Below are 13189 nucleotides of genomic sequence, written 5' to 3' on the forward strand. Positions count from 1 at the left end.
GCAAATATTTTCTCTCATTCTGAGGGTTGTCTTTTCGTCCTGTTTATGGTTTCCTTTGTTGTGCAAAAGCTTTGAAGTTTCATTAGGTCCCATTTGTTTTTGTTTTTATTTCCCTTTCTCTAGTAGGTGGGTCAAAAAGGACCTTGCTGTGATTTATGTCATACAGTGTTCTGCCTATGTTTTCCTCTAAGAGTTTTACAGTTTCTGGCCTTACATTTAGGTCTTTAATCCATTTTGAGTTTATTTTTGTGTATGGTGTTAAGGAGTTTTCCATGTAGTTTTATATGTAGCTGTCCTGTTTTCCCAGCACCACTTATTGAAGAGGTTGTCTTTTCTCCATTGTATATTCTTGCCTCCTTTATCAGAGATAAGGTGACCATATGTGTGTGGGTTTATCTCTCAGCTTTCTATCCTGTTCCATTGATCTATATTTCTGTTTTTGTGCCAGTACCATACTGTCTTGACTACTGTAGCTTTGTAGTATAGTCTGAAGTCCAGGAGCCTGATTCCTCCAGTTCCATTTTTCTTTCTCAAGCTTGCTTTGGCTATTCGGGGTCTTTGGTGTTTCCATACATATTGTGAAATTTTTTGTTCTAGTTCTATGAAAAATGCCATTGGTAGTTTGATAGTGATTGCATTGAATCTGTAGATTGCTTGGGGTAATATAGTCATTTTGACAATGTTGATTCTTCCAGTCCAAGAACGTGGTATATCTCTCCATCTGTCTGTATCGTCTTTAATTTCTTTCATCAGTGTCTTACAGTTTTCTGCATGCAGGTCTTTTGTCACCTTAGATAGGTTTATGCCTAGGTATTTTATCTTTTTGTTGCAGTGGTAAATGGGAGTGTTTCCCTCATTTCTCTTTCAGATTTTTCATCATTACTGTATAGGAATGCAAGAGATTTCTGTGCATTAATTTTGTATCCTGCTACTTTACCCAAATCATTGATTGGCTCTAGTAGTTTCCTGGAAGCATCTTTAGGATTCTCGATGCAGTATGTCATCTGCAAACACTGACAGTTTTACTTCTTCTTTTCCAATCTGGATTCCTTTTATTTCTTTTTCTTCTCTGATTGCTGTGGCTAAAACTCTCCAAAACTATGTTGAATGATAGTGGCAAGAGTAGGCAACCTTGTCTTGTTCCTGATCTTAGTGGAAATGGTTTCAATTTTTCACCATTGAGAATGATGTTGGCTGTGGGTTTGTCATATATGACCTTTTTTATGTTGAGGTAAGTTCCCTCTATGCCTACTTTCTGGAGGGTATTTATCATAAATGGCTGTTGAAAGCTTTTTCTGCATCTATTGAGATTATCATATGGTTTTTATTGTTCATTTGGTTAATATGGTGTATCACATTGATTGATTTCTGTATATTGAAGAATACTTGCATTCCTGGGATAAACCCCACTTGATCATGGTGTATGATCCTTTTAATGTGCTGTTGGATTCTGTTTGCTAGTATTCTCTTGAGGATTTTTGCATCTATGTTCATCAGTGATATTGGTCTGTAGTTTTCTTTCTCTGTGACATCTTTGTCTGGTTTTGGTATCAGGGTGATGGTGGCCTCGTAGAATGAGTTTGGGAGTTTTCCTCCCTCTGCTATATTTTGGAAGAGTTTGAGAAGGCTAGGTGTTAGCTATTCTCTAAATGTTTGATAGAATACACCTGTGAAGGCATCTCATCCTGGGTTATTGTTTATTGGAAGATTTTTAATCACAGTTTCAATATCAGTGCTTGTGATTGGTCTGTTCATATTTTCTATTTCTTCTTGGTTCAGTTTTGGAAGGTTGTGCGTTTCTAAGAATTTGTCCATTTCTTCCAGAAATTTCTTTTTCATTTATTTCTCATCTGATCTTTATGATTTCTTTCCTTCTGCTAACTTTGGGGTTGTTTTGTTGTTCTCGCTCTAGTTGCTTTAGGTGTAAGGTTAGGTTGTTTATTTGAGGTGTTGCTTGTTGCTTGAGGTTGGATTGTATTGCTATAAACTTCCCTGTTAGAACTGCTTTTGCTGCATCTCATAAGTTTTGGGTCATTGCGTTTTCATTGCCATTTGTTTCTAGGTATTTTTTAATTTCCTCTTTGATTTCTTCAGTGATCTTTTGTTATTTAGCAGTGTATTGTTTAGCTTCCATGTGTTTGTATTTTTTACAGATTTTTTCCTGTAATTAATATCTCGTCTCATAGCGTTGTGCTCAGAACAGATACTTGATACGATTTCAAGTTTCTTAAATTTACCAAGGCTTGATTTGTGACCCAAGATATGATGTATCCTGGAGGATGTTCCATGAGCATTTGAGAAGAAAGTGTATTCTGTTGTTTTTGGATGGAATGTCCTATAAATATCAATTAAGTCCATCTTGTTTAACGTATCATTTAAAGCTTGTGTTTCCTCATTTGTTTTTATTTTGGATGATCTGTCCATTGGTGAAAGTGGAGTGTTAAAGTCCCCTACTATGGTTGTGTTACTGTCAATTTTCCCTTTTATGGCTGTTAGCATTTGCCTTATGTATTGAGGTGCTCCTATGTTGGGTGCATAAATATTTACAATTGTTATATCTTCTTCTGGGATTGATTCCTTGATCAGTATGTAATGTCCTTCTTTATCTCTTATAATGGTCTTTATTTTAAAGTCTATTTTTCTGATATGAGAATTGCTACTCCAGCTTTCTTTTGATTTCCATTTGCATGGAATATCATTTTCCATCCCATCACTTTCAGTCTACATGTGTCCCTAGATCACGCGCCCGTCTCTGGAGCCTGTTTAGACGGTGCTCTGAATACCCTCTCCTCCTGCACCCTGAAACAATGGTCTCTTGCCTCTTTGGCAGCTCCAAACTTTTGCCTGGACTCCCTCCTGGCTAGCTGTGGTGCACTAGCCCCCTTCAGGCTGTGTTGAAGCCGCCAACCCCAGTCCTCTCCCTGCGCTCCGACCGAAGCCCGAGCCTCAGCTCCCAGCCCCCTCCCGCCCCGGCAGGTGCGCAGACAAGCCTCTTGGGGTGGTGAGTGCTGGTCAGCACCGATCCTCTGTGCGGGAATCTCTCTGCTTTGCCCTCTGCACCCCTGTTGCTGCGCTCTCCTCCATGTCTCTGAAGCTTCCCCCCTGCCACCCTGCCCCCCCCAATCCCTGCCAGTGAAGGGGCTTCCTGGTGTGTGGAAACTTTTCCTCCTTCACGGCTGCCTCCCAGAGGCGCAGGTCCCATTCCTATTCGTTTGTCTCTTTTCTTTTGCTCTACCCAGGTACGTAGGGAGTTTCTTGCCTTTTGGGAGGTCTGAGGTCTTCTGCCAGCGTTCAGTATGTGTTCTGTAGGAGTTGTTCCACATGCAGATGTATTTTTGACGTATTTGTGGGGAGGAAGGTGATCTCCACGTCTTACTCCTCCGCCATATTGAAGGTCCTCTGGGGTTGGTGGCTTTTCTTTGCTTCTCAGTGACTTTGGTAAAAAAAAGTGATACGTTTTTGCACCAGTCAACAGTCAAGCGAGCCTCCTGCCTTATAAATACGTTCTGAATTGTTCACGTGTGTGCAGTCATTTTAGATTTTGTTTCCCTATAGATTTTCTGGGATATGAGTCTTTCTTATGAATGGTTTCAGTGAAAGATAAACTAGGTTATCCGAATTTTGGTTATTAATATAATTGCATTAAATGTAATTTCTCAAAAAATTAAATACATTTTCATTGCAAGAAATTATCTGAGGTTTTTTAAGTACTTAATTTAACTTGCTATACACATAGCATCTGGTCATGATTTTTCCATCAAAAATAATAAAGAATAAGGGCTTGCCTCTGAAGTGTGTACTTTGATTTGTAAATAGAACTATCTAGTGATATAATTGGTAGAAAATTGAAATCCCAAAGAGGATTGTGTTCCGTGAAAAGGAGAGACTATGAAAAGAATTTTTTTTCTTCCTTTTTGGTTCTCCCAGCATGCTTTGCTTGTGTCATAAACTATGGATTTTTCATATATAGTACTTACCTTATCTCCATTATCAAACTCTCCATTACCAAGAAAACATAATTTTTTACAAACAGTAGTTGCTCAAAAAATGATTGCAAATGAATGAATCTATCATACTTCAGAAAATCAATTCATAGTCCTGAATATTTTAATGAGAAGCATTGAAATATTATGTGTATTGATGCAAACTTATGGACACAGTAAAGTTGCATTTTATATTTTAAAATAGATCTGGTCCTAATTTATACATTTAAGAATTTAATTCTTACTTAACCACTTGACCTACTACTGTCCACTATTCTCAATTATTTAACAACTTAAACTAACACTTAATAAGTATGTATATGGAAACACCCTAACATAATGCAGGTGTCTTCCTAAGTGCCAATTATATGCCTCAACATTCCCTTCAATTTGAATGTGTTAGTAAGAATCTAATTACACTGGTTAATAGCTGATGGCATTACGGAAGGTTTCTCTCCTACATACTTATTAGACCTCAATAAGTGTTCCTTTACAATCTGTCGCTATTCAATTACCAAGTAATAACTGTCTTAATGAATCTAATTGAAATGCTTATTTCAGACTCCTGTCACACACAAAGAAGGAGGCTTCACTTGGAGTGCTTCCCCTGGATGGAACCTGACTTGTTTATCCAGAAAGAAGTGACTTCACTGGGAAGAGGGTCAAGGGGCAAAAGCTTTTGCAGAGTTTCAAGGGCATTCATTTCTCCATCATTCAAGTATCATAAAACTTAAGCCCCTCCCCCAAAGCTTGCTACTCAGGCCCATGCCTACATGAATCTTCACCCAGTCTTCAGCTTGCATTTTCCCCTTACAGTGAGAAATGTTGGTTTAGCTTTCCTCAATGAAGACAGAATAATAATAAAAATGTAAATACCAATAGCTAATATGCATAGAGTACTTCCTAGTGCCAGAGCTGCCTGAACACTTTACATATAGAAACTCATTTAATCTCCACAAACTCCCTAAGAGGGATATATACTGTTATTGTACCCATTTGACAAATGAGGAGACTGAGGCTAATTTATTTTTTCGAGAAGGACAAATTTGCACAGCTTATAGGCTAATACATGGCAAAGATTGTGAAGCAACCCCAGGTCAACTGGCTCCACTGCATAAACACACAAAAGCAAGACGTGAAATGAATGTTAGAGCTTAGTTGATGCAACCTCTTGTTACTCAGGAAATTGAGGGTTAAGCCTTACACAGCAGAGAAGGGTCTAGTTCCTGACCTCCAATCTTGTGCACTCTGACCTAAACTATGCTGCATTGTTTAAAAACAACAAAATAGTTACGAAACCAAAACAACAACAAAACCCCTTGAGTTAGATGTTCTATTTAACACTCCTTCCTGCCTCCCTCCCCCTTTCTGTAATTGTTGTTTGGATCAGCAACTGGGTTTTAAAACTCATTTATCTCAAGGTGATGATAGAATTTGTTTGGAAGAATGTATAAGAGGACAGCCCAAAACATACCACAGTGTTTATTTTTCTTAAGGAAGAAATTTCAATTGTATTAGTCCAAACAGGGATGTGAGGTTGATGCAGGGAATTGCAGATCACTGATAGTTTACAATTTCTATGCAGATTATGTGAGGCTGTGCCATTGAAAACCACCCTTGGAGAACTGGCTTGGCCACAGAGCTGCTGACACACGTGTACTAAGCCCAGAGACTCACTGAAAGTCAAGTTAACCTCAGCAGGATGTGGTCCTTCTCAGTTTGTGTCCTCATAGTCATGGTGATGGGCAGTTATCACATCAGGGTTCAGCTCTGGGACATACGCTGCATGCATGATAGTGTGTCCAGGAGACCCCACAGTGATTGCAAGGATTTCTGCTAGGAAAATGTCTCTATGGAATTTACAAGGATTTTAGACACACACACACACACACACACAAAAGAAAACCTATCTGACAAGAATAACAACACTTTATATAAATTAGCTAGGTTTGCTGAAGCAGCGCCTTATATACAGATGCAGTTTTTCTTCTTTACCCGTGGTCCATCTCAGTGGTGATTGGTGTCATTGCTCCAGTTATAAATGGCCAGAAATGGGAGTGCTCAGGCCTGTTCCTGACCCACATTGTCATCTGTGCAGCATTCTTCTCATTTTAGTCTGTGATATTTTCCTCCAGTCATCTATGCTTGTCCATGCTGATTCTAGGGGCTTGCTTTAAGACTCCTTTTGCATTCACTCAGGAACCGTTTGTAAGGAGCAAAGGGTCCTCATATCTACCCAGTGAAGATAGCAGCAAAATTACAGAGACTTTGGGCTTCTCTGGTGGCACAGTGGTTGGGAGTCCGCCTGCCGATGCAGGGGACACGGGTTCGTGCCCCGGTCCGGGAAGATCCCACATGCCGCGGAGCGGCTGGGCCCGTGAGCCATGGCCGCTGAGCCTGCGCGTCCGGAGCCTGTGCTCCGCAACAGGAGAGGCTGCAACAGTGAGAGACCCGCGTATCGAAAAAAAAAAAAAAAAATTACAGAGACTTCTAACAGAACAATAACTTCTTTTCTGTGGAAAGAAAACAACACTACAGGAACACTATGGAACCCCACTTAAATTGGGAGATTTAAGCTCAGTGCATTCCCACCAGTTTCTCTAGGTGTTTTCATACTGCTCAGCAGTAGACGCTCACTAAATGTCCATTGAATGAATGAATGCATGCTTGCAAAAGCGTACCTGGGTTAGAGAACGATCATAATTATTACAATGTGTGCACTCTAATTGCCATTATTTGTTTGTTTATTTATTTATTTTTGCCTGCATTGGGTCTTCGTTGCTGCATGCGGGCTTTCGCTGGTTGCGGCGTGTGGGCTTCTCATTGTGGTGGTTTCTCTTGTTGCAGAGCACAGGCTCTAGGTGCACGGGCCTCAGTAGTTGTGGCATGCGGGCTCAGTAGTTGTGGCACACGGGCTTAGCTGCTCCACAGCATGTGGGATCTTCCTGAAGCAGGGATTGAACCCATGTCCCCTGCATTGGCAAGTGGATTCTTAATCACTGCGCCACCAGGGAAGTCCTCTGATTGCCATTTAAATTTTTATTCCTGGCCCCAAGGTAAGCCTTGAATCCAATGGTGGGAAGTGGGGGAGGGGGGAAAATACTTTGTTCATATTTGAATCTCCAGCAACTGGAAGACTGTATATGGTCCATAATAGGCCCTCAATGAATTCTTACTTGAATGAATGAATAACTAGATTACTGAATGCACAGTATTGGCTTCTAAGTATGACTTAGGGAAATGATAGGAGATAATGAGGACCCATCACTGAAGCCATGTTGGGAAGGTCCTGGTATACAAATAAGGAAGTTGGGATTTATTACTTATTCTTTTTGTTATAGGAAATGACTGAAGCTTTTTAAGCAATCAGGGAGTAATTTAGTAACCAAAATCTGTTTTAGAAAATCACGCTGATGGTCACGTAGAAGATCAGTTGGGGGGTGAAAAGACTGACGTGCACCTAAGCTTTTGTTGCTTTCAAAAAGTGATAATGAAAACTTTAATGACCAAAGGGCTTTTCAGTCCAGACATAGATGTGGCTGCCTTAACTCTGTTTTGTATTAACGGAAATAAATATACTTTACCGACCTTACACAGTCTAAGAGTGCTGTATAGTTTTAGAAGACAAGTCCCTATGAAATTAGTGTAAACACATTTAATGTATTCAATTATCTATCATTTCAGGAAATATAAAGTAACAAGGAACTTCTAGATCCTTAATGGCCACCAAGACTACCCTGAGACTAAGAATAAGAAATGCTCCCCTTCTGAGGAGTTTTTAACATCACTTTGGGAAAGAGAGTGCTTTGATTCCTACGGTCCTTTAAAGTGTTGGACATCCAATTGCATGATTTTGTAGCCACTCTAAGATTCGAAGGGTTGGACTTATAGAAGCAGATTGTTTTGTTTCTTTCTGCCATCTGTGTTGTGGGCCCCTGATGGTCACAACTTAACATACAGTTTCAGTCAACCACTTGGGATTTTTTCCATCAGAGTTAACTGAAATGTGTTGGCCTAGAGCTGAGGCTACTTACTTCAGGTCCATCATCCTGTGCTTTTTGCACCTCTGAAACATACAAACACCTCTTGGTTACATATCATCACAAATATTGATTGGTCACTATGACAATATATGGCTGTAAAATTTTTACAGCTCCTTCCATCAAGCAGTGGGGGTCTTTTCTCCCCTCCCCGCTGGATCTGGGCTGACCCTTTGACTTGCTCTGACCAAAGGAAGTGACAGACATGATTCTGTATGATTTCCTAGTCTCTACTTGAAGCGGCCTTGGAGCTTCCACTCTCACATTCTTGGGACTCTACACCTTGAAGCAAGCCTAAGATAGCCTCTTTGAGGGAGAGACATGGAGAAAGACAGACAGAGATCCTGTTACAATAGAGGTCCAGTCATCCCAGACATCCCAGATGAGGCCCAAGGTATGTGAGGCCATCAAAGACTAGCCAGCCTCACGGACAGCTCTACCGGCTGATGGATTGCAGATGCATGAGAAACTCCAGCCAACACCGTGTGGAGCAGAGGTGAGCTGTCCCAACTGAGCCCTCCCCAAATTGCCAACCTATAGAATTGTGGAAAATAATCGTTGTTGTCAGCCATTAAATTTGGGATGTTGTGGTAGACAGAATTTTAAAGATGGCCCCCTGCCCCGCCAAGATTCTCATTCCCTTCTTATTTAATCAAATACTAATATAGGTACTGCTGTGAAGGGATTTTTCAAACATAATTAAAGCCCCAAGTAGTTGACCTTGTGATAGGGTCCTGATGCAATCATTTAAAGTGCTGAAGTGAGCACTTTAAAAGCAGCGAGTTTTCTTTAGTTTTTCTTAAAGGTTTTCTTAAAGATAGAGTGGCGCCACCTGACAAGGAATTACTGACAGCATTTAGAAGAGTGGCTCCAGCCAGCAAGGGAGATGGGGCCTCAGTTGTATAACCAAAACTGAATTCTGCCAACGGTCTGAAAGAGTTGGAAGCAGATTCTTTCCTAGAGCCTCTAGGTAAAAGCCCAACTCAGCGGAGAACTTCTTACAGACTTGTGAGACCCTGAGCAGAGAACCCAGTCCAGCATTCCCACAACACAGACCTATAGAATCATGTGCTAATAAGCATCTAGTTTGTGCTAATTTGTTCTGCAGCAATAGAAAATTAATACAAGTAATTTATTTCAGATGACGAATACACATACTAACATTTTCATGACACACAAGAAAGACATAACATAGAGCAGGGAATTTTAATTCTGGCTGAACATCAAAATCTTGTGGAGAGCACTTTGAACATACCAATGCCTGGGCCCACCCCAGAGATGCTGACTTAATTGATTTAATTGTTCTGGGATGTGGCCCAAGCATTGGTAGTTTTGAAAAGCTCCCCAGGTGATTCTAATATGCAGACAAAATTGAAAACCACTAATATGAAACAAATTATGTATGGGCAAATAGATAGATGAGAGAGATTTCCACCTCATCACCCCTCCACTGTGAGATAACTACCTTCAGCATGTTGGTGACTCTATCAGTTAGGGTGCTTTCAATTGGAAGAAACAATATCCCATCAGCCGTGGGACAACAAGAATATTAATCTCTCCCTTAATAGGAAATTCAGATATGAGGGGCTTCAAAGTTGGTGAGTTCAGAAGCTCTATATAACCATCTTTCCTCTGCCTCCTTCAGCATGTGGGCTTTTCTCCCAGTTTACTTCATGGTACCAAGAAGGTACCTGCTGATTCATGCACCATATATCACTTGCCACCATCCAAAGGAGGGGAGCTTCTCCTCATGTATTCCCTTCTATTAGGGAAGGAAAACTTTCCCAAAGCCTTCCCAGACTTTTGCTAAGGTTCTGCTGGCCAGAACTGGGTTACATTTCCATGTCCTCACTGTCAAAGAGACTGGAAAAGAAGTACTTGGCATGTTAAGCCTCTGTAGTGGGAGGTGGGCTCTCCTAGCAAGTTCGCAGCAGGAGAAGATGGGTGGAAGGTTACTGGGTAGACTACCAACCACCTTGATTCTTTCATGCACACCCTTATGCTTATATAAAGATACATGTTTATGTATCTCTATATACATGTACACACATGAGTAGAATTATATCATAGATGGTCTTTACTGTGGTCATTCTCCCTCTCACATTCTAGTATTGTTATTATAATAGTTTTAACTTATTCTGTTTTAGTCCAATAACAAATGTTCACACCTGGTGTTTATCCTTTAGTAATTTTCTCAATGCATACATAAATCATCAAAAATGCATATACTAGGACTTCCCTGGTGGCGCAGTGGTTAATAGTCTGCCTGCCAGTGCAGAGGACACGGGTTCGATCCCTGGTCCCGGAAGATTCCACATGCTGCGGAGCGACTAAGCCCACGTGCCACAGCTACTAAACCTGCACTCTAGAGCCTGTGCGCCACAACTACTGAGCCTGTGCTCTAGAGCCCACGAGCCGCAACTACTGAAGCCTGTGTGCCACAACTACTGAAGCCTGTGAGCCTAGGGCCCGTGCTCCACAACAAGAGAAGCCACCGCAATGAGAAGCCCGCGCACCGCAACGAAGAGTAGCCCCTGCTCACTGCAACTAGAGAAGGTCTGCACACAGCAACAAAGACCCAACACAGCCAAAAATAAATAAATAAGAAATAAAGTACATTTTAAGAAAATGCATATACTTATGTGTTGGAGAGGGGGTGTCATGGTTTATTTACCAAAAGAGGATCATATTGTATATTACAGCAGTTCTTTCAAGCCAAATACATGCAAAACACAGGTATTTTTCTTACTAATCTCTAAATATTATCTATTACTGCCCAACTTTTCTCAGTTTTCCCTCTCATTCATCTCTCCTTTCCACTCCTTCAACTTTTATCAGAGTCCAATTAAAACTGAGTACAAAGTAGCTTACCTCATACTTTGTTGTTTGGGATGTGAGGGCAACATAGTTATGAAGCAAAATATTTTCTAACTACTCCTCTATCTTTCAACTAGTTGCTTGCACTTAGAAAAGTTTTCTGGATATTTGCAAACGAATCAATGGACAAAGGATTAATCTCCAAAATATATAAACAGTTCATGCAGCTCAATATCAAAAAAAACCAAAAAACCCAATCAAAAAATGGGTAGAAGACCTAAATAGACATTTCTCCACAGAAGACATACAGGTGGGCAAGAAGCACATGAAAACCTGCTCAACATCACTAATCATTAGAGAAATGCAAATCAAAATTACAATGAGGTATCACCTCACACTGGTTAGAACAGGCATCATCAGAAAATCTACAAACAATAAATGCTGGAGAGGGTGTGGAGAAAAGGGAACCCTCTTGCACTGTTGGTGGGAATGTAAATTGATACAGCCACTATAGATAACAGTATGGAGGTTCCTTAAAAAACTAAAAATAGAATTATCATATTTGGTAATTGACCCAGCAATCCCATTACTGGCCATATATCCAGAGTAAACCATAATTCAAAAAGACACATGCACCCCAATGTTCATTGCAGCACTATTTGCAATAGCCATGTCATGGAAGCAACCTAAATGCCCATCAACAGATGAATGGATAAAGAAGTTGTGTATATATGTGGTACATGTATACAATGGAATATTACTCAGCCATAAAAAGGAATGAAATTGGGTCATTTGCAGAGACGTGGATGGACCTAGAGACTGTCATACAGAGTGAAGTAAGTCAGAAAGAGAAAAACAAATAATGTGTATTAACACATATATGTGGAGTCTAGAAAAATGGTACAGATGAACCAGTTAGCAAGGCAGAAATAGAGACACAGATGTAGAGAACAAACATATGGACACCAAGGGGGGAAAATGGCAGGGTGTTGGTGGGATGAATTGGGAGATTGGGATTGACATGTATACACTGATGTGTATAAAATGGATAAGAACTAATAAGAACCTGCTGTATAGCACAGGGAACTCCACTGTACAGTAGAAATTAACACAGCATTGTAAAACAACTGTACCCCAATTAAAAGTATATATATTTAAAAAAAGAAAGAAAAGTTTTCTGGGTCTCCTGATATTCCCATGTAGCTTTTAAGATCCTTTATCCTCTTTCTACTTTCCCAGTGAAAGCCAGTAATTAATTTTGTCCCTCCTAAGCTGCTGGAAGGTGCATTCTCTCCTAGGGGAATGTAAGACCTTGGGATGATGTTTTGCATTTCCAAAGATGTCATATTTCCCCATGACTTTTGCTACCCAAATGGTAGAAGTTCCCTATTGCAGGATAGAGAGGAATTCATTCTTTCCAGACTCTCTTCTTTTCCCATGTCTATTGCAACATGGAAGGGAGTTTCTTCACAAAGCTCTAAAATACAACCATTCTGCCAAAGAGTTTTGTTTTGCTTTGTTATGTTGTTGGTTGTTTTTAGTAGGTATGGCCTTTTCTGTTATTTTTTAAAATTATTATTAATTAATTTATTTATTTTTGCTGTGTTGGGTCTTCGTTTCTGTGCGAGGGCTTTCTCTAGTTACGGTGAGCGGGGGTCACTCTTCATCGTGGTGCACGGGCCTCTCACTGTCGCGGCCTCTCTTGTTGTGGAGCACAGGCTCCAGACGCGCAGGCTCCGTAGTTGTGGCTCACGGGCCTAGCTGCTCTGCAGCATGTGGGATCCTCCCAGACCAGGGCTCGAACCCGTGTCCCCTGCATTAGCATGCAGATTCTCAACCACTGCACCACCAGGGAAAGTTATCTTTTAATCAGATGTGAACAAAACCAAAGCGTTGTTAAACAAATTTATATACATAGTAAACCTGAGTCCTCTCTGTCTAAACAACTCCCTAAATATACTGATGTCTGAGTAAAGGAGAGAAGAAAAGAAGCAAAAGATCTGATCATCGGAGAAGACACAAAACCATTCAAAAAAGATTACAACAGAATTGTGACTCCTGGTCACCTTCAATTCAGGGACAGGGCAACAACTTTGTCAGACCAGGGCCTGATCAGAGTCTAATAAAATGTGAATAACGCCTAGAGCAGCCAGGGTTTCAAAACGTTGTAACCAATGTGTTTTCAGTGTGCCCAGGCCACCCATTTTAGATTTAGAAATTAAAATGATTCAATTGAGGTGATTTCATATGTAAAGATGAGGAAAGTACTCTTCCTTTACAAATAGCTCTTCATTCCCTGGCATTAGGTGACCAATCTAAAACCAAAAGACGCAAGTCCAGTTATGTGAT

This window comes from Neophocaena asiaeorientalis, unplaced genomic scaffold (assembly GCF_003031525.2).
Source record: "Neophocaena asiaeorientalis asiaeorientalis breed wild unplaced genomic scaffold, Neophocaena_asiaeorientalis_V1.1 scaffold122, whole genome shotgun sequence".
NCBI classification, from domain to species: Eukaryota; Metazoa; Chordata; class Mammalia; order Artiodactyla; family Phocoenidae; genus Neophocaena; species Neophocaena asiaeorientalis.